Raw genomic sequence first — 20,219 nt, 5'->3', positions numbered from 1 at the left:
TCCACCATGAGGAGAAGGCCTCTGAAGGCAAGCCATGCGGTCAAGGTCCTTGGCGTCAGGAAGTGACGTTTGCTCATGGGTACTGTCTATCAAGGCTACCAGCCAATCAATTTGAGGAGCTTCTCATTTCTGGGAGGAGGACACGAAGTAGGAAGCAGATGCTGGCAGAGGGGTTCTCTTTCTTTTGGTTCCTGACCTTGCCATGGTGTGTCGGATGATGGGGTCTCTTAGAAATAGTTAGATTTTTACCTTTCTCTCTGATCCTAAAGCTCTTTAATAAATACTTAAACACTTAAATACTCTTGCTAAAGCTTATAATTTATTGGCAACCACTCATTAGATTTTACATAGTATAGCTAGAATTTTAGCCCCTTATAGGATAATAATAGTACCTTCCTCACAGGGCTACAAGGATCAAGTAAGATGATGATGATGATGATGATGATGATGATGATGATAGATAGATAGATAGATAGATAGATAGATAGATAGATAGATAGATAGATAGATAGATAGATAGATATAGATAGATGATGGATGGATGATGGATGGATGGATAGATAGATATACAGATAGATACATAGATGATAGATGGATAGATGATGGATGGATGGATAGATAGATGGATAGCTTTGTAAGTTTGTAAAGTACTATGTAAATGCTAACTATTTTTATTATAGGTTAGATCATAGATTATTACCTGACATCTGATCCTCATTCCTCACTCATTTTACACCATGGAACAAAAGATATGCTAGTCAAATCTGAGGAGAAAAAAAGTATGTGAGTCCCTTTATAGTGCTGTGTTCAGTCTAGTAGAAAGGACAATCCTGGAAACCTAGAGAAAAAGTGGGGATAGAAAAAAAGAGAAATTTAGAGGTGAACCTGTGGGTTTGGAAACTAGTCGCCCTGCCATTTTAATGAGTTAAGATCTCAGATTTAGAGTTGGAATAGATCTTCGAGGCTGTTTAATCCAACCCTCTCACTTTAAAAATGAATAAAGTGAGGTCCAGGTAGACTTGCTCAAGGCCATAGAGTTAAGTCATTGACAGGGGTTAAAAAAAAAAAAAGGGAACCCAGGTAAAAAGGTCTCTCTTTTCTGATATACAAATAGTCTATTGGAAGGAAAACTGCATCTTCAGGAAAAGAGCAGAAGTTTAATGGTTCCTGTAAAAATAACTAACATCCCAAACCTCGTAATCTTTTGTTATTGGCAAAGAGAAAGCAAGAATTCAGAATTTATCAAGCTTATCAGTTCCACCTAATTAAGGAGGGAGCCAGAGGGTATAGTAAACAAAACACTAATAACTCACTTTTGAGGGCCCGACCCCAGTGAGATCTAATATCTTCCCTGAAATGGGTTTGGTGGTCTGAGCTCATCTTGACCTTTATAAGGCAGGCGACCACATGGAAACACTATGCTCTGTTGAAGCCCTGGGTGGAATTATTAAGAGATTAAATTCTTGTCTGCTCTCTGGGAGAGACTGATATCTCTAGTGCACTGCTAGATGACATATGAAATTCAGATGAGCTACACTTTAAAAAACAGGGACTGTGGGACCTGAGATAGGAAAATTTAGGAATTAGACTGTCATATGTATATATTGCCTCAGTCTCCCATCCTGTGTTAAAAAGTGACAAGCGTCTGCTTTCCCCAGAAACCCTTCTTAGGACACTGAGCTTCAGTTTTCCCATCTGTAAAATGGGGTTGATATAATTAACTCCCTTAAAGGTTTTCTTGGAGGGGAATCATTTGTAAACCTTAAAGCTTTGTACTGAACTTGAAAAGGAATTTTCCTATAAATGAATATGTATTTGGGAGATAACAATAACAATAAACAAGCAGCAACAACAGCTGGCATTCGCATAGTCCTTTAGGGTTTACAAAATGCTTTGCAACATTATTTAATTTGATGAGGAGGAGGATCAAAAGGGTGAATTCCAAAAGAGTGAAACACACAGAATCTCGATGTCACCATCTGATTTTTTTACAATCCAAAATTTGTCTAGTTTCAATAGATCTTCAGAGATGAAAGATATTCCTCCAAAGAGATAATCCAAATGATCAGTGCCTGGCACGCAGTGTTTAAAAAATGCTTTAGTATTCATTCATCCACAGAAGGACCATAGCTTAGCCATGGAGATAGCCCCAGGATAAGGTTGGCTCTACAAGGCCAGAATTAGGAGTCAAGTGAAGATTTGAGGAAGGGAGTTGGCAGATGTTACGGGTTAGGAAGGGTAGCTACTGATTTCTAGGAGGATTATACAGAACTGAAAAAATCAAGAAATTACTGTAATTAATACATATGTATGTACATATGTACATACATATTCATATGTACATGCATATGTACATGATGTCATATTTCAGAGGAATAAGGGCAGAAAAAATGGAACTGAGAATACAATTATCCCTTTCACATCATGATTTTCCCTAGCATGGTTTTGATATATCTCAGATCAGCATAAGAAATTAAATGGGAATTTGGGGGGAGTTTTGTGGAAGTTGTAGATGACACATGAAAGCCAGCTGATGACACAGAAAAAGTATTTTTACTTAACATTAACTTACATATATCCTATGACCAAATACTTAACTCAAATTTTATAATAAGATATAGTAAGCATCCTATTGAAGAAAAAGAAAAAGAAAAAATTCAGACTTCTTCTCTGGTATGAAGGGCCAAAATATTTTACATGGATTTTCCAGATCCATAAGGCCACTGTGCCCCTAACCCTCAGGGTGTGGAAGGGATAACTGTACAAGAAGCCAAAAAATCAGAGATAGTGTCAATAGCAAAAGAGAAATACCTAAATAAGCCCTGCCCAGTGTGAATAATCATGTGCTAATTAGAGCCAGGAAGTTATAAGGTAAGAAAATGGGTGATGGTGCCTGTGTATCTGGGATACACTCAGCCCAGGCAAAATTGTTGAGTTGATAAGGTTGTTCTTCACTCTCCATTTCCTCTTTCTAAACTCCTTTCTTCCCTTTTCTATATCACCTCCTCTTTTCTCACACCTAGTCTTTTCAATGTTCCCCATGTGTACCAGTATCCTTAACACACAACATGCTCTAGAAATTCTGATTCATCTATAAAATGTGGGAGTTTGACTCCATAACCTTTAAAGTCCCTTCTAGTTCTGAATCTATGTATGATCTGAGGATTTTCTTGCCCTCCCAATCAAAATTCAAATATTCTATGTCTTTTCTTTCCTGAGTACGTACAGAAGTCACTAACTAACTTGATAAACTAATTCTTAATAAGCCAATCCACATATTAAGTGATAATGTAAGACTCTCTTCTATTTGCCTTTAAAAAGAAAACTCCATTAGAAATCATTTCATTGAGTCAAGGCACAACTTAGAGAAAGAACACTTCAACTCAAAGAACTGAATCTCTAGTGGTGAAAATTTCAGGCAATACACAAGAGGGTGGGTATAGAGGAAAATACTAGACTAAGAAGCAAGAGAGCTGAGTTCTACTCCTAGTTTTCTAGGATTAGCCTAACCAACCTACCTAGCTATGTTGCCTCAGATAAGTGACTCGAGCTTTCCTGGCCTCAGTTTCCTCATCTGTAAAATTAGGGGGTTCACATCCAGCTCTATAGTCCCATAAAGAAGTCATATGCACACATTTGAGACCCTTCCTCTAAAATTCTTGGTCATTGTTTATAGTCAGGAAGCAGTCCTGAAGTGTGAAAGACAAAAGCCAGGCATCCTCACATTATGGAAAGTGATGAAAGCCTGGTGGAACCTGGGAATATCCAGTCTAGAGGGCAGTCTTTAGTAGGGTTATTTGCCTACTTCTTCCCCTTCCTCTAGTCCATAGATTGGTGCACCTGATGCCCAATAATTATAGCCTCTCCCTTCCCCACCTTTTCCAATGACTAAAACCTGTTTATAGCCTTGTCTTTTTGGCCCTGAACCAATCTTTTAGCTTCCTCATCCTAGCATGTCTTGGGTTATGTTCTCTGTGATCTCCCTTGGGTGTGTTAAAATGTGACCACAACGAAGGCTGATTGCATTTGGCATCAGGGGCCTTTTGACCTCTTTTATGAAAGCCTTTAAGTCCCAGAGAGGCCTCAATGGACTGGAATGCAGGGAATGAAAACGAAAAGGTAACTAACAGGACAAAATGTTCCTCCCCTACCCACCCATGCAGTTTTCCATAGGTTCAGGAGTAGAATCTTGGGTTGATCTAAGTATTTTGTCGTGCCCGAATATAAGCCTTGGCTATTAGCTATGGGGAGCATTCTTACTGGATGATACTGGATGAATTCCAACTTCCTCAGTCTCTCAGTGCTTCTGGCCTCCTTTGTTCATGATGCTTTATACAAATGACAGATTTTAAGGGACCAGTACAAATTCTCCCTCTCCATGGAGCTTTTTGCTGGTGATGAAAGATTTCAGGAGGTCTGCTAACTTGGAAGGGGGGAAAAATCACATCTTCATTTTCACTAATCTGTACCTGAAGTTTAGAATTTCTTTTATGAATAAAAACCCCCCACCATTATTCTCAGAAGGGGTACATAGGCTTCGCCAGACTGGAAGGGGTTCCATGATATGACAAAGGTTAAGAATCCCAGTTGTAGTGAAAAATCTGCCACATTTGGAAATACTAGCTCTGCCACTTCTTAGCAGTGTGGCTTTGTATAGGCTTCCCTGAGCTTCATTTTCCTCAACTATAAAATGGGGGTCATCATACCTGAGCTGTCTACCTTAAAAAGTTATTGTGAGAAGGGCAGAAGCTAGATCTGAAATCCACTTTCCCTCAGGTCTATCACAGGTATTACAAATGTTAATAAATATCTGTTGAATTAAATAATTTGTGTAAATGCTATGTATTGGGAAAAGCTACCAGACCAACTTAATTGGAATGGAGAGGTATGTGAATGAGGAGTCATGTGACTGGAAAGGTAGACAGGCTGTGGAGGGTTTTCAGTGTCTGATTGAGGATCTCCAGAATTAAATACAAATATTCAAGTAGAAGATAGGATAAAAGAGGTGTACATGATGATGGCTACTATTATGTTTATTTAAAATCTCTGATATACTTCACCTTTTCATGCCAAATTTTTGTTTGTTTTGAATGGAGGCTGTGCCCTCTTTTCTTTTTCTTCCAGTATAGAAAGTGTTTTTTGGTTTTGTCTTGGCACACTCAGTGCTTTGTAGGTGTTTAATAAATGCATACTGAATTGACCTGAACTTCTGCCAGATAACATTGCTGGTTCACAAAACTGAAACTCTGGTGTGGTTTTCACATCAATTATTGTCAAGGCACAGCTCCTCTATCTTTGACTCCATTATATGAGCAAACACTCTTTCCGCCATGTTTGTAAAGGACCAAGAGAGTACAGAATCAATAAATATTGTCTGCTGGTTTTTCTGGACTTAAGAAACAATTCTCTTTCATACAAGGGAAGGTCAACTGGGTAGCAGTGGGGATGGATATACCCAGAAAGGAATGTGGTGTAAGAGTAAAAACAAAAAGTTTCAATAAAAGATGAGAGAGGGGAAAGACAAAAAGAGAGGGAGACAGAAAGAGAGAGAGGGAGAGGGAGAAGGAAGGGGATGAGGAAAGAAAGAGAAACAGAGATAAAAACAGAAAGAAGAAGAGACAGACAGGGGCAGAGTCTGAGAATAAGAGAGAACTGATGCTATATTATAATCACCAAAGTAACTTCATGAATCTGTTGTCTAAGATGGCTAATATTTCACTACTCCCATGCCAACATGTACCTACTTTTAGTCTCTATAATTTCCTTTTATATGAGGTTACAATGAAAATCTCTGTCTCCGCATAGGATATTGTACCATTTTAAAGATGCAGATTTATCCTCATTCACCATTAAGACCTAAGCAAGTGAAGGATCATTTTACAATATGGCTCTCATAAGCAACTTGAGGACCCATAGCCACAGGGTCCTATTTCATAAAAATCGGGGCATTATTTTAAATGCCTTCCACACTATTTAGAGAAGTCTTTTCTTAATGCAAACCATACTACATGGTTCAGTAAATAGGAAACATAAAAAAATAACTAATCCTTTCTTAATATTATTTCTTTCTTGGATTCGAGAGCAGAAACCAGAAGGTGCTCCATCCAGTCCTGGAGGAACCAAAAGCCATAACACAAAACTTTGTCTCCAATCTCTGGGGAAACCAGCCTCTAGCCTGATGGCCTTGAAAAAGTGGCTGAATTCTACCATCCCTAATTTCAATCTGACATGGCTATTTCCATTTCTTTTGGACTCTTGGAAAGAAATCCCAGCTGATGTTTTTAGTTATTTTTTTAAAAAACTAAGCTTACAAACATCTAGCATGACAGTTAAGGAGTTTCCAGACTTCAGATCACATTATACAGCTTGCTGTGACAGTCTAATACACTCACCAAGCCATGTTACTAGAAACTCTGATTTTGACTCAGCAGTTACTAGCTGGCTACAACCTCAGATGGGAGATGTCCTTGTTCAGATCAATTGTGTTCTACTTTCTAGTCATTCTTCCTGCTGTGCCTTTTTTAAGCATTCTCTTTGGAACTGAAGGTTGGTTGTTTTTTTTTTTTTCATATTTGTTCTACAACTATTGATTAGCAGTGTAACCTGGGGCAAGTCACTCTATGAGCTTCCAATCAATAATGGCTATCATGTCTACCCAACAAGATTGTTGTGAGTATCAAATGAGATTATATCTGTACTTTGAAAACTATGAGGAGCTATCCAGATAAAAGATTTTTATAAGAATTCAAATTCAGCAAACTCCAAGAAGTTTATTGAGTGCCTAGAATTTGCCAGGCAGTCTTCTAGGCACTGGAGATACTTGGTTTATGGAGAAATTGTCTAACAACTAGCAATGCCCAAAAGTTGAACAAGCTGCCTCACAAGATTCTGGGTTTCCTCTCACCTTGAAGCTGAATGATCACTTATTAATGTTATTGCCAGTGGGTAATGCCAAGTGGCTTGGTCGTTCCAGTCAGCAGACTTAGGGTAGGGAGCTGGTTATCATTCTTGAGCTAATTTCTTCTCCTTGTGATGACTGGGGGCGGGGAGACTCTAATGTTGGTCTAGAGCAGGAGTTCTAACTTTCTTTGTGTCACTGACCCTTTTGGTAGTCTAGTGAAGCTTATGCACCTCTGCTCAGAATAATGTTCTTGAAAGCATAAAATAAAAAGCATAGGATGAACAAAGAAAACCAACTATATTAAAACAAAGATGCATTTTCCCAAGTTCATGGACCCCCTGGAATCTATTCACAGATGCTGGTGTAAAAAACTCAGTCTTATGTATGTTATATCAATGGCCACTGATAAATATTTTTAGCATTCAATAAGAAACTTTGAGTAGAGATTTTTCAATGGTCGTGCTGCTTGAGACTACTCCCAACACAGTTTACATAGTACAGCATACTATATTTTTCTCTGGAAGTATGGTAACTTTGTTTTTAACATTTCTTAACCAGGATGAGTACACATTTTAAAACTTAATGTTGCAGTTACATACCACAAACTCCCCACTCCTGACATAGGGATATCATGTGTACTCAGAAAATGGATTTTACATAAATATTTTTAATTGATTATGCATAAATCTCATTAAAATAAAATTATTTGAAAAGCCAATCATCATACATTAATAAATAGGGAGTTTGAATGTATCATATGCCTTTATGCTAATATTGCAAGATACATATAGTTTATAATTTCTTCCTACTACCCTTAGATGGAATGCCACTGAGCTGTTTGGCCTTGAGATAAACAAAATGCAATGAATAGGAGAAGCAAATAGTCTAAGAAAGCTATCAAAAAATTGTCCTGAGACTTTGCATCCTCTGCTATATAATCACTTACCAAAGGGAGTGCACCAATCATCCTTCCCCACTTCCCAGCTGGGCATAAATTAATCAAAAGTGTGGCAAATTCCTCTGGGCAAACATCTACTTTATTCTAATAATACTCAGAATTTGTGCAATATTTATTCTTCCTCAGGTGATAGCATTAAGGGTGGTCTGGTAGAGGAAGAGAGGAAAAAGGTGGGAAACAAGGAGAAAGGAGAGAGAAGGAAGGAAGGACTATTGCCAGAACTAACATGGGAAAAATGGGGCTTTGGCCCAGGGTGTCAGCATCCATAATTTCCTCCCTGCAGAGACCACCATCCTACCGCTTTACCTTCAAGGGATATCTTGGTCTATTCCCTAGCTTCTTAAACTGTGGGTCTCCAACCCATATGGGGTCATGTAATAATATGGGTTTGTGAAAATTTTGGCAACAGTAAAAGGTTATGTATACCTATTTTATATACCTATATACCTGAGATTGCGTAAACATTTTTCAGGCAAAACGGATTCAAGAGTGGAAAAAATTTAAGAAGCCTTGGTCTATTGTACCACATGGCACAATTGCCACTCCCCAGAGTCTTATTGCTATGATATCCCTCTGCCTTCATACCTAAAGCTCATGAGTAAGAACCAGGTGGCCCTTTCTTCTTACTCCCACAGTCAGATTGCTAACACTGTCCTTTTCCTGTCTCATCTTTTTTTTTTTCCTTCAAGGTGGAAAAAATGGCTAGTTACAGCTCTAGGAAGGACAACTCTTGCTTTTTACTTACACCAATAAATTTGCTTAGTAGCAATAATCAGCACCTAATTTTTATAGCAGTGGACAAGCCAAGTCTAAGTGTAAAGCCAGAATTCTAAGAACAGATCACTTTTAAAAGAAGCAGATTGCCCAGAAGTTTGGCAAACCAAAGAACTATGGTAATAACTTTTAAAAAATAAAAAATTCCACCCTTCTGTGACTTAGCTGGAGCCATGTCAACAGTAACAGTCTTGACCCTTTAATTCACAAAAATAGAGTGCCAATCGCCACTTAGCCTAGTTAAGAAAGAAGACAAATAGTCATTGGTCAGATTGGGTTCAGCCAGATGAAATATTTCTGACTTTACAAACAGGAAGGACCATGTTACGGGAAGTCTTGGGAGTTTATATCCCAGGGCCTCTAGGTAAAATGGTAAAGTATTGAGAACTGATCATGGCCCATCATTTTATTCAACGTGCCCTGCCCCCAATCTCCAGGCACCATCTGAGGCCAATTTCCATAAAGGGACCATACTTTCCCTGGAGTATCCCATCTGGGCTTGTCCCTAGAGAGTCTTAGAGGGAGAAGCAGGTGTCCTTGTAATCATGCCACATAGACCAAAGATGAGGGTGATCTGTCTGTGACATCTGTCACCCCATTGATCAGTAGGGTTAATTTCTCTGAAATGGCTCAGTAGTTATCCCCTTACTCCCTCACCCTTGCACATGGGCCCCTCCCAGAGCTTCTTGGGAAAACATCAGAGTTATATCTTAATAGAACCTACAAGCAGCTGTTCTCTCCCACCGGGAACTTCCAGATAAGCTCGTGTTGTCCTTACAATGAGTGTGGACTTCAGTTTCCCCCTAACTCAGGCTCTGTGCCAAGACTAAAGTTGGAATTTTCACTTTTCTTAGGATAAATCACATATTTGAATGGTTTGCCCTGCAATGACCGATATTTCTGTATGTTGGAAGAAAAAGGTGAATGGAAGGTTTGGGATTCAGAACAACTGAATAGTGCTCCCTATTGAGAAGCAGTATGAAGAGAGGGGCAGGGGGAGCTAGCAAAGGGTTGGGTTTGAACTCTGTCTCTAACACTTAGTGTGACAATGGGCATGTCATTTCACCCCCATCAGAGCCTCAGTTTTGGATCAAGGAAAATACTGCAATATTAGCATTCACAAAGCATCTTCTTCCCAACAGAATTATCCCCATTTTTTCAGAAAAGGAAACTAGAGCTATGAGGAATTGGATGACTTACAAAGTCTGCAAATTGAGGTTCTTAAGGATAGGACCATTTCTTTTTCTTTTTCTTTTCTTTTCTTTTTTTTTTACATACTCACCACCAAACTTCAACCTGTCAGACCCAGGCCCCCTGCCTTCTAGGCCTGTGTTCTTTCCATTAGACCAGGGCTTCTTAAGCTTTTTCACCTGAGTAATTTTTACACAATCCCGGGGTATACAGGTATATAAAATAGGTATACAAATCAAACATTTACTGCCAAATTCTTTGCGACCCCCCACATTCAGTTATATGATGCCCATGTGGGGTCATGACCCACAGTTTAAGAAGCTTTGCAATTGACCTTTATCCCTCTTAAGCATCTTAGAAAGATTGGGATTGGATTTGTGATATCATTGACATAGGAACTCCCAATGAGGAAATTCCCCCTACCAGTGCTAGTTGGCACCTTCTCTACATCTTATAAACTTGGGGATGGGAGAGAATAAGCATTTGTGTAGTGCTTTCTATACAGCAGGCACTAGCCTTAGAGCTTTACAAATACTGTCTCATTTAATCCTCACAACAATTCTGAGAGGTGCTATTATTATCCCCGTTTTACATTTGAGGAAACTGAGGCTGATAGAGGAGAAGTGACTTACCCACAGTCACACAGCTAGTAAGTGTCTGAGGGAAGATTTGAACTCAGGTCTACCTGACTCCAGGCCCAGCCCTCTATCCATTGCACCCCTTAGAGAGTGTGGCCTGGTACACATAGGGGCTAAGTAACTCATCCAAATTGCATAGCCACTTTGAATAAGAGGCAGGATTGGAACCCGGCTCTCCCTGATGCCAGGCCAGATCTCTCCCCAATGCTTCTGTTGCATCTAATCATTAATACATGCTTTTAACAATGTCATTGTTAGAAAAATCATGTAATCTCTTGGGCTTTTGTTTCTTCCTCCGTACAATAGCAGCCCAAAACATGCATCTGCTGCTGCATTGGGATATTGTCGGGAATATTTAGTAAAACTCTTTGTAAAGGGTACATAACAATCATCTCATTATGGACACACTTTGGAGCTGAAAATTCCCAGGACACCAGATCATTAGGCAGAATTTTTACAGGCAGCAACTTATTCATTCACCACTTCCCTTCTCCACCCAGTCAGGCTGCTTCTATCACCATCCCACCCCCGACAGACCTCCCCCTTCTCTTTGCACAACTGAGCCTGCATCCTGTGTCACTGCCTCTCCTCCCTCACTGTCTCACACCCCTGCCATCTCCTTTCATTTTCCTTTGCACCACTGCCCTCCCACTCCACCCCCCCAACTTATTTCCCCTAGGTCAACGAATTCCTAGTTAACAGCCCAAGGCATGAGTCAGAATATTACTCAGGAATTTAAATGGGCAGTTTTTGTGGTCTCTAAAGTAGGGGCAGTGTATGGTGGGCTGAGAGGAGGAAACTATTTTCTCCCACTTTTGAATGCTTCTCAATCTGTTTCTCAACCATTTCATTGATTTAAAAGATACTATTGCTCAAGTTTTGTGATGTCCTTGTGTGAGCCTGTGGTGGGAAATGAGGCAATCTGGGCCTGCAGTGCTGAGATTTTAAAATTTTAAATGCTGAAATTTCAAGCAACATTATTTGTTATCCGACAGCACTAAGTGTCAGCGTACCATCTCCTTCCTTGATAGATGGGAATGGAACTACAAAACATCACACGCGATGGACCCGTCTAGTACAGTAAAAGAGTTTCCCAAGGACAAGTTGGTGCTTCCCCCAGTAGCAATAAAGTGAAATAATTCTCTTATTAGACCAATAGCATTTAAGTCACAAATATATCTATATGGAAAGCAACCGTGCAAACCCCCTTCCCATTAGTAGCCAAATAGCATCTCCTCTTTCTGAGGTAGCCCTGTTGAGCTTTCCAAAGAGCTTTGCTTGGATACTTTTGTTCTCTTTTTGTTCACTCCAGCATTCTGACAAGTCTGAATACAAAGAAAAGCAAACCCCAACTAATACAATTATATATTCTCAGCTTAATGAGAATACCCAGGACCTATCAAGTTTGTTGGAGGTAAAAAAAAATCAATCAAATTTAATTTGAAAGAAATATTTTATCCCTTCCTTGCCTTTGGTTAACAGCCTGGGGCTTTGTTATAATGCACAGGGAACCTTCAGAAGATTTGTTGAATTGAATATGATTGTGAATAAGAAGCTTGGAAGTAAAGAGGTGTGATAGAATACATTTCTTCCAGAGACAAGGCCTGGAATTAGAGATAGTGAGACCACATCAGAGAGTTCAACAAAATCTCTCCTAGACTGCTGAGACCCTCATGCCCCATTTTTAGGATGATCCTAGACTTCCCAAATCCATGTGGGTAAGCTATTCCTTGGGTGTAATAGAGGGGTCACTGGAGTTCATGAGTAAGGGAGTAATGTGGATAGATTTGAGCTCAAGGGAAATTATTTTGGCAGCTGTATGGAGGATAAATTGGAGTGGGTGAAGAGATGAAAGACAGAGATCAATTAAGACTTCATTATAATTGTCCAGGTAAGTGATGATAAAAGCAAGCCTGAACTAGAATGGTGGTAAAGCATTAGAAAAGGGGACAGGTGTGAGATATCAGTGAAATAGAATAAATATAATTTGGCAACTGATTGGATAGAATAAGAATGAGAATGAATAAGAGCCAGGAGCTGAGATTGACACCTGAGAGACCAAAAGGATTAGGATTGTGGTGCGCTTAAAAGAAATATAGAGAAACTTGAAGAGGGGTGGATTTGAGGAGAAATATTGAGTTCTGTTTTGGAAATACTAAGTTGAAGGTAACTAAGGAGCATCCAGTTGGAAATCTTCAATAGGTAGTTGGTGATAGGACACTAAGTGTAGAGTTCAGGAGAAAAGGGATTTGCCATTCATCAGCACAGAGCTGAAGAGGTCGCCAAGACAGAAAGGGTTGAGGAAGAAGAGAAGATGGTTCAGGACTACATCCTAGAGTACACCTGCAATTTGGGGGTCTCTGCAGAGGAGATACAATAAAGGAGTAATACATATATAGTTTCTATAGTAACATATATAAACATATATATATATATATACATATATAGTTTTCATCTCATCAAAGTGTGCGATCTCTCCATTAGAGACCAGATGGACCTTTTTATCCTGTATAATACTTGTCCATAACTTTTAATAAATCTTTCATAAAAGGTCTACCCAACACATAAGAGGTCTTGCTAAAGGTGGTTTTAAAAAATATTCTGAGTACACTAGTTCAGCACCAGGGATGTCTATTATTACTCCTTCAAGCTGAATTACCAGCACATCTTTTTTGATGGTCATTCAGAGCTAGGATAATGTCTTATATGTCACTTCTTTTGTATTAGTCATCTTTGGTAATACATTGCAGCCTCCTTATCTGACTCCCCAAATACCTCTCCATTACCTTTTGGGTCCTTCCACAGTTTTTTTTCCTTTTTCTTTTTAAAATTTTCTTTATTTTTGCAAATATTTCTTTTTGCTCCCCTATGAACATTAAAAAAACTCACAATAACACATAATCCAGCAAAACAAATTCCTACATTGGCTATATCTCAAAATGCACAATTCCTTCTGGATTTTAAGTCAATCACCTCTCTGACAGGGAGGTGGCATGATTCCTATTCAATCCTCTGGGCTTGTTGACCCCACACTTTTAAGAGATCATGGCATTCCGTGATTCACAGAATCACAAGAAGAATGTTGGTATTGAAGGATGGATATTTGTGTCAAGAATTATCTAGGGGTTTTTGAAAACACTATTCAGTTTCCCAGATGCAATCCTGCCCAAACAACTATGTATAAAAAGATATACAGGGCTAGCAGTGTATCTTTTATGAGCCTATTTTCTGTGATTTATAGGTTACCAATAGATAATAAACAATAAATCACTTTTATAATTTTAGAGAACTAAGAGGCAGAAAATATAGGACTAGGAATTAAACCAATTCTTTATCTCCTTGAAGAATACAAATGCCAAGTGCTTGGAACACACAAATAATTCTATAACAAGATTGGTTATTCCTCCTTCCAGACCCATATCAAATGTCATCTCTTTCATGAAGTCTTCTCTGATTCCTCAGCTACAAATGATGTTTTGAGGTATAATGTCATAATTTCCTTAAGCATTTATTAAACATTCTATTTTGTGATTTAGTTTCTTCCATGCTGTATATTATATGGAAGAGTCATACTACTCTCCCTACTCACCTGGTACATACACATCTCTTATCCTTACTAGATTATAAGCTACTTGAGGATGGGCATCAGGTCTTATTTATATCCTTCCATTCCCCACCAAGGCCTGGAAGAGGTCATCCAGCCTCTGCTTGAATATTTCACTTCAGGTGGACATGCAGACCGTCCAATTTTGAATAGCTCTGTTAGGAAATTGTTCATTGCCTGTGCCTAAATTTGCCTCCTTAAAATTTCCATCCATTAACAAATGACAGACAGGATGACTTCAGGAAGGCCTGGAAAGACATGTGTGAAGGGATGTATAGTGAAGCGAACAGAACCAGGAGAATGTTGTGCACAGAGACAGCAATATTGTTTGATGAAGAACTGAGAATGACTTGACTTCTCTCCAAGACAATTCCAAAGGACTATTGATCAAACATGCTATTCACATCCAAAGAAAGACCTCATATTGATAGAACACAGATTGAAGCATGCTATTTTTCACTTTCTTTCATTTTTTTCTTTTAATCAAGTTTTCTTGTACACAATGAAAAATATGATAATGTTTTACATAATCATGCATGTATAACCCTTATCTGATTGCTTACCACCTCAGGGAGGGGGAGGGAGGAAAAGAGGGATAAAAATTGGAACCCAAAACTATAAATATAAATGTTTAATGTAGTTTAAAAAATTTTCCATCCATCACTACTACTTTTGTCCTGTGGGTCCGGACAGAACAATCTATTCCCTTTTTCACACTCTAAATACTTGAAAGTATCTCTCACATCTCTCCTAGTCTTCTCTTCTGTAGTCTGAATAAACACTCTCTGGTCCTTCAAATGACCCCTCATATGGCTTGGGCTCAAGCTTCTTCACCATCCTGGTTGCCCTATATTACATGCTCTTCTGCTTACTGTGCCCTTCTTAAAATGTGGTAGCCAGAAATTAACATAATACTCCAGATGTGATCTAATGGGGGCAAAGTATAATGGTTCTATTACTTCCCTAATAATGGAGTTCTCTCAAGGCAATCCAAGATTATACTACATTTCTTGGTTTCCGTATTATACTTTTGACTCATCTTGAGCTTGGGGTCCATTGAAACCCTTAGGGTCTTTTACAGATGAACTGCTATCTTGTTCACCTGGGAAAGCTTATGGGGGCGGGCGGGGCGGGTTGTGTGCTATAAAGTCAAGGGAATAGTTGGAAATTATTATAACCAGAATATTGAAGACTCAACTTCTATCATCATTTCACATTTATTGTATGTTATAGAAAACAGACCCTGGGAAAGTTTATGAAACAGATAGGTAGTGCAGTGGATAGAGCAGTGGCCCTGTAGTCAGGAGGACCTGAGTTCAAATCTAGCTTCAGACACTTAGTACTATATGATCCTGGTCAAGTTCCTTAACCCTGATTGTCTCAAAAAAAGAAAAAAATTAGATCCCCAAGCAAGAAACACATTTTGTGATCAGTAGTGCCTGACTCTTTGTGACCCAGATCTCAGATTAGACCTGCCTTAAATTTGGGCCCATCAACCAAAATACCTACTTTTGGGGTTAATCTAAACCTCCTGGAGACTTTTAATACATTTAACTGGGTTAAATTAGCCTTTTGCTTCTAAGGTTCAGCATTTGAGCTAATGTTTGTTAATATAGATTAGATTATCAGATCAGTCACTTGGTACCAACTGATGCCCAGTAAATATGGTCCAGGAGGATATAAAACACAGGGACTTTTGATTTTTGGAGTTGAAGAGCAGCTGAGAGAAGAAATAACTGTATCATGTGCCCCTGGACACACAGGATATATAGTGTGAAGAATATTAGACACCCTGGGGGTGGGTTTGAAATTATAATTATCCCTTCCACATCTCCACTTTCCCCATTGAGGTTCCCTGGTTTTGATATATTGAAGGTCAGGATAAGAAATTAAATGGGAATTATTTTTTAGAGAGTTTTGCAGAAGCCACAGACAACAGGGGAAAAGTTTAGAAACTCAGAAATGCGTAAAATATATGTACGGTATTATATAATATTAACACATATTAGTACCATAATAATTCAGACTTCTCTGGTATGAAGGGAGGACCAAAAAATCTTACTGACTTCCAAGATTGCAGAACGCTGTACTCCTAGCCCCTGAGATGTGAAAGGGATAACTGTAGTCTTTTCTCAATGCAGGGAAAATGATAAACAATTTCAGAGGTCTTTTACAGGTAAATATAATATAAGTAGGCAAGCTAATAGCAATAATAATGATACTATGGTATAGTCACCCACAAATCAGAAAGAGCTAGGTTCAATTCTGCCTTTATCATATACTGTCTATATGTATATTGTTTAATCACTTAATATTTTAGTGCCCAAGGCTACTCTGTAAGCACTATAATTTTGAAGAATGGTTGCAAATTGCATTGGTAGAAGTTTCTTCCCTGGGAGTTTCCTTCAACAATGAAATCACAGGTCTGGACAATAACAATGGTCCTAACTGAAATAAAATTTGACAAAGTAACTGATTTGTCCATAAATACCTGCTTTCTGACAAGCATGGAGTTCCAAATGCTGGGGGTACATAAACAAAAGTATATGGGCTACACATACAGCAAAGAAGTTTACAGTCTAGCAGGGGAAGATCAAACATAATGGAGACAAAATAGATTTAAGATAATTTGGGGGAAGGCCAGCTACGTGACTCAGTGGATAAAGTACCGGCCCTGGATTCAGGAGGACCTGAGTTCAAATGTGGCCTCAGACACTTGACACTTACTAGCTGTGTGACCCTGGGCAAGTCATTTGACCCTCATTGCCCTGCAAAAAAATAAAATAATAGTTTTGGAGAAAAGACACTAGCTAATGAGGGGGAGTGAAAAGGCTGCATGTAGGAAGTGGCCCTTGAGCTGAACCTTGAAGAAAGCTAAGGATCTGAAAAAGTCAAGGTGAGGAGGAAGTGCATTCCAGGCTTGTGGGTTGTCTGTGTAAAGGCAAGAAGAAAGAAAAAAGAAATGTAGCAAATGGGTGCTACAAACAACAGCAAAAAAAAAAAGAGTTAGAATTTTCTCTGGAGATAACTGACTTTAAAATAATGAAGATTTGACTCTATATAGTTTTATCTATATGTAATATTATCAATTACATAAAATTATCTATATATGATATATTATGCATATATGCTATATAATAATTGAAGTGAGGCTGGTAGGTATTATCAAACTCTGGTTCTTTCTACATTATAATTCTTATGTAAGGTGAAGATGCCCACATTATATTTGCAATCACTGTTGGTAGCCTGTCATATGTGGCACCTAGAACATGTTAAAAATTCCAGCAATTACACTTTAAAGAGAGACACTGACAAAACAAAGTACCAGCAAGATGGCAAAGAGGTGAAACTAACGAAGAATTGTTGAGGAATTATGTTTACCTAGAAAAGAGATGGTTTTGGAAGGACTTGATGGCTATCTTCAAAGATGTGAAAGCTTGTTACTTGGAAGAGGGATTCGATTTATTCTTTGTAACTCCAAAGATTTAAGAGCCATGGGTGGAAATTGCAAAGACAGATTTCAGCTCCATATAAGGAATTGCTTCTTTATAATTAGAGCTGTCAAAAAAATACCACAAGAGGTAGTGAGCTTCCTGTAACTGAAAATAGAAGGTAGATGGCCACCTGTCAGGGATAGAAGAAGGTATTCCTGGCTGAATAGGAAGTTGTCCTGACTGCCCTCACAGTAATAGTAAGCTTTGGAGTGGGGTGGGGAAAGTAATGCAGGGTCATGAGAGCTGACTCTGAGTAGTAGGAGGGATGAGGCACTAGAATTGTTCTGCATGGCCTTAAAGGGAAGAACAAGTAACAATATGTGGGAGGTGCTAAGGAGACAATTTAGGGTGAAAACAGGAAACATTTTCCTAATAGAGGTATCCAAAATGGGAATGGGCTCCTAACTCTACGATTCTAGACTTTATGGGGAATTATACTCTAGATCCCCCAAATTGTAGTGGTATAAAATGATGGTAGTTTTTGCTGGCTTATTTATTTATTCGTAACTCTTAGTCTTTAGTAGTCACTCCTCGTTTCACTTTCTGAGAGCAATGCCAGCAGGACCAGGCAGGAGCAAGAGCTGAAAGAGAGGCAGGAGGAGAAAATGTCATATGTTATAGAGAAGCAAGCCTGGACTTTGCCCTTTGGTAATAGCAGATCCAAACATGAAACGTATTCTGGTGTTCCCTAGGGAAATCATGGATGGGGACAAAAGCCCACATTTGTGGGACATCCTCAACACTGACAGTCATGGAAATGTAGAGTCTGGGCCATGAGTTACAAGGATTATTAGAATAGTCCATTTTGATATGACTTTATACTTTCCAAAGCATGTTCATGTGCATTATATGAATAATCCCCTTAGCTGTTAATGCTCAAATGATATTGTATTTACTCATCTGTTTACCTGTGCTAACTTCCAGCAAAATATAAGTTCCTTAGGTGCAGGAAGGAAATATTTTTTCTTTTTTTCTTTGTGCACCTGCACAGTACCTGGTACATAATAAGTAATTAATAAAAGTTTGTGGAATTGAATGGAAGGAAGACTGCCAGTATTAATTACCCTCCATCTAGTACAAGAACCCATTCAATTGCTTTCAGGTGAGGCACAGGAGGTTCTTTGGAACAAACGAGATAGCATGTAAAATACTTCCCAAAGGTTAAAGCACTATATTAATACTAGCAAATATTATTGTCACAAACACTGCTTATGAAAACCTCTGGTTTACATTAGCCTATTTTATGACATCCCAAAGGCTAGAGATGCTACCACCAAGACTAGGTGTTGGCTTATCCTTAGAGCCAGAATTGAAATAAGTTTTTTAATACTCGATTCCCAAGAAAATTTGAATTTTGCCTCAGCTTTTCTTTAACAGCGATGCAGTTGATCTCTCAGCTGCTGGATGCCAGCTTATTTATAGGTAGATGCTGGTATTATCCTCCTCATTATCAATGCCCTTCCCTCTTTGCAAATGGCATTTTATCGAGCTTTCTGCCTCAAGATTCCTGTGCTGAAGGGTGCTTCTCTGTCCCCCTGTGTCAGGCCTAGACCAAGTTCCTTTCCTTTCCTCTTCCCCGCCCCTCACCCTTATTACTGAGGTGCAAAGTAGAAATCTCACTTCCCTGCTGCTAATGGCCTCTTCAATAATTTAGTTATCTTTCCCTCAAGGAAATTTGGTTGCTGTCGGCTGTCACATAAGACAGCTCAGAGATGAGGGCTGAGGATGTTCGGGATTCCAGCCCACTCCACCCCTCATTCTGTTCCTCCCATCCCTCGCTTTCTCACTCCCCTGACGTCTCCTCTTTCCCTTCACCCCCCCTTCATTCCATTTCCTTCTTTCACCCCCCCCTTCACTCATCTTAGTCTTTTCCCTTTGCCCATTCTTCCCTCCCTCCTCCCTTCCCCTTGCCCCACCCCTCCTTCATCCCTTCTCCCTTCCCTCCTCCTCTCCCTTGGTCCCCCTCTCCTTTCCTTCTTTCTTTCACTCCCCCCCTCCATCCCTTCCATCTATCTCCTCTCCCGTCCTTCCTCCTCCTCCTATCTCTTCCCTCCTCCCCCTTCCCTCCTCTTCTCCCTTCCCTTCTCCCCCCCCCCCCCCATCATTCCTCCCCCGCTCACTGGCTCCCAGCTTCCTCGCTGGGGGCCAGCGCAGGCGGACTTCCGAGGGCTGACGGCGAGCAACAATTGCAGCCCCTGCGCCTCTTTAACTCTTTGGCACCCACAGTCCCTGCCTCCTTTCCCGAGACACCTCCCCATCGCGTCCTTCCTTAGACCCAGCTCCTCATAGATTATCAAAGCAAATTGATGGTTATTTAAAAGAACTGACACAATAGGAGACAAAACACTGGCAACAGATAAAACAAAAGGAGGCTCAAAGCTCTTTAATTAAGCTCCATGAAGGGCTAGGAATGCGAGCTCCGCCTCGTTTCCCTGCTGAGCCTCCGCCTGATTAGCTCCCCCGCATCTGCTCCGTTTCCTAGCCTCCATCTGCCCCGCCAGGCACTAACGGATTCCGGGGGCGCGGGTGCTCGGAGAGACGCCTCCAAGATAGCAGTTGTTGCAGGGAGATGCTCAGGCTGGGCACGGCGGAAGCGTGGTTGAACTGGCAGGACTGAGCGCTCGGTTCATTTGCCCCATACCGGTGCCCGAGGGACACC

The sequence above is a fragment of the Dromiciops gliroides genome, chromosome 1, assembly GCF_019393635.1.
Source record: "Dromiciops gliroides isolate mDroGli1 chromosome 1, mDroGli1.pri, whole genome shotgun sequence".
In the NCBI taxonomy this organism is placed as follows: domain Eukaryota; kingdom Metazoa; phylum Chordata; class Mammalia; order Microbiotheria; family Microbiotheriidae; genus Dromiciops; species Dromiciops gliroides.
This window is presented reverse-complemented; position numbering follows the sequence as displayed.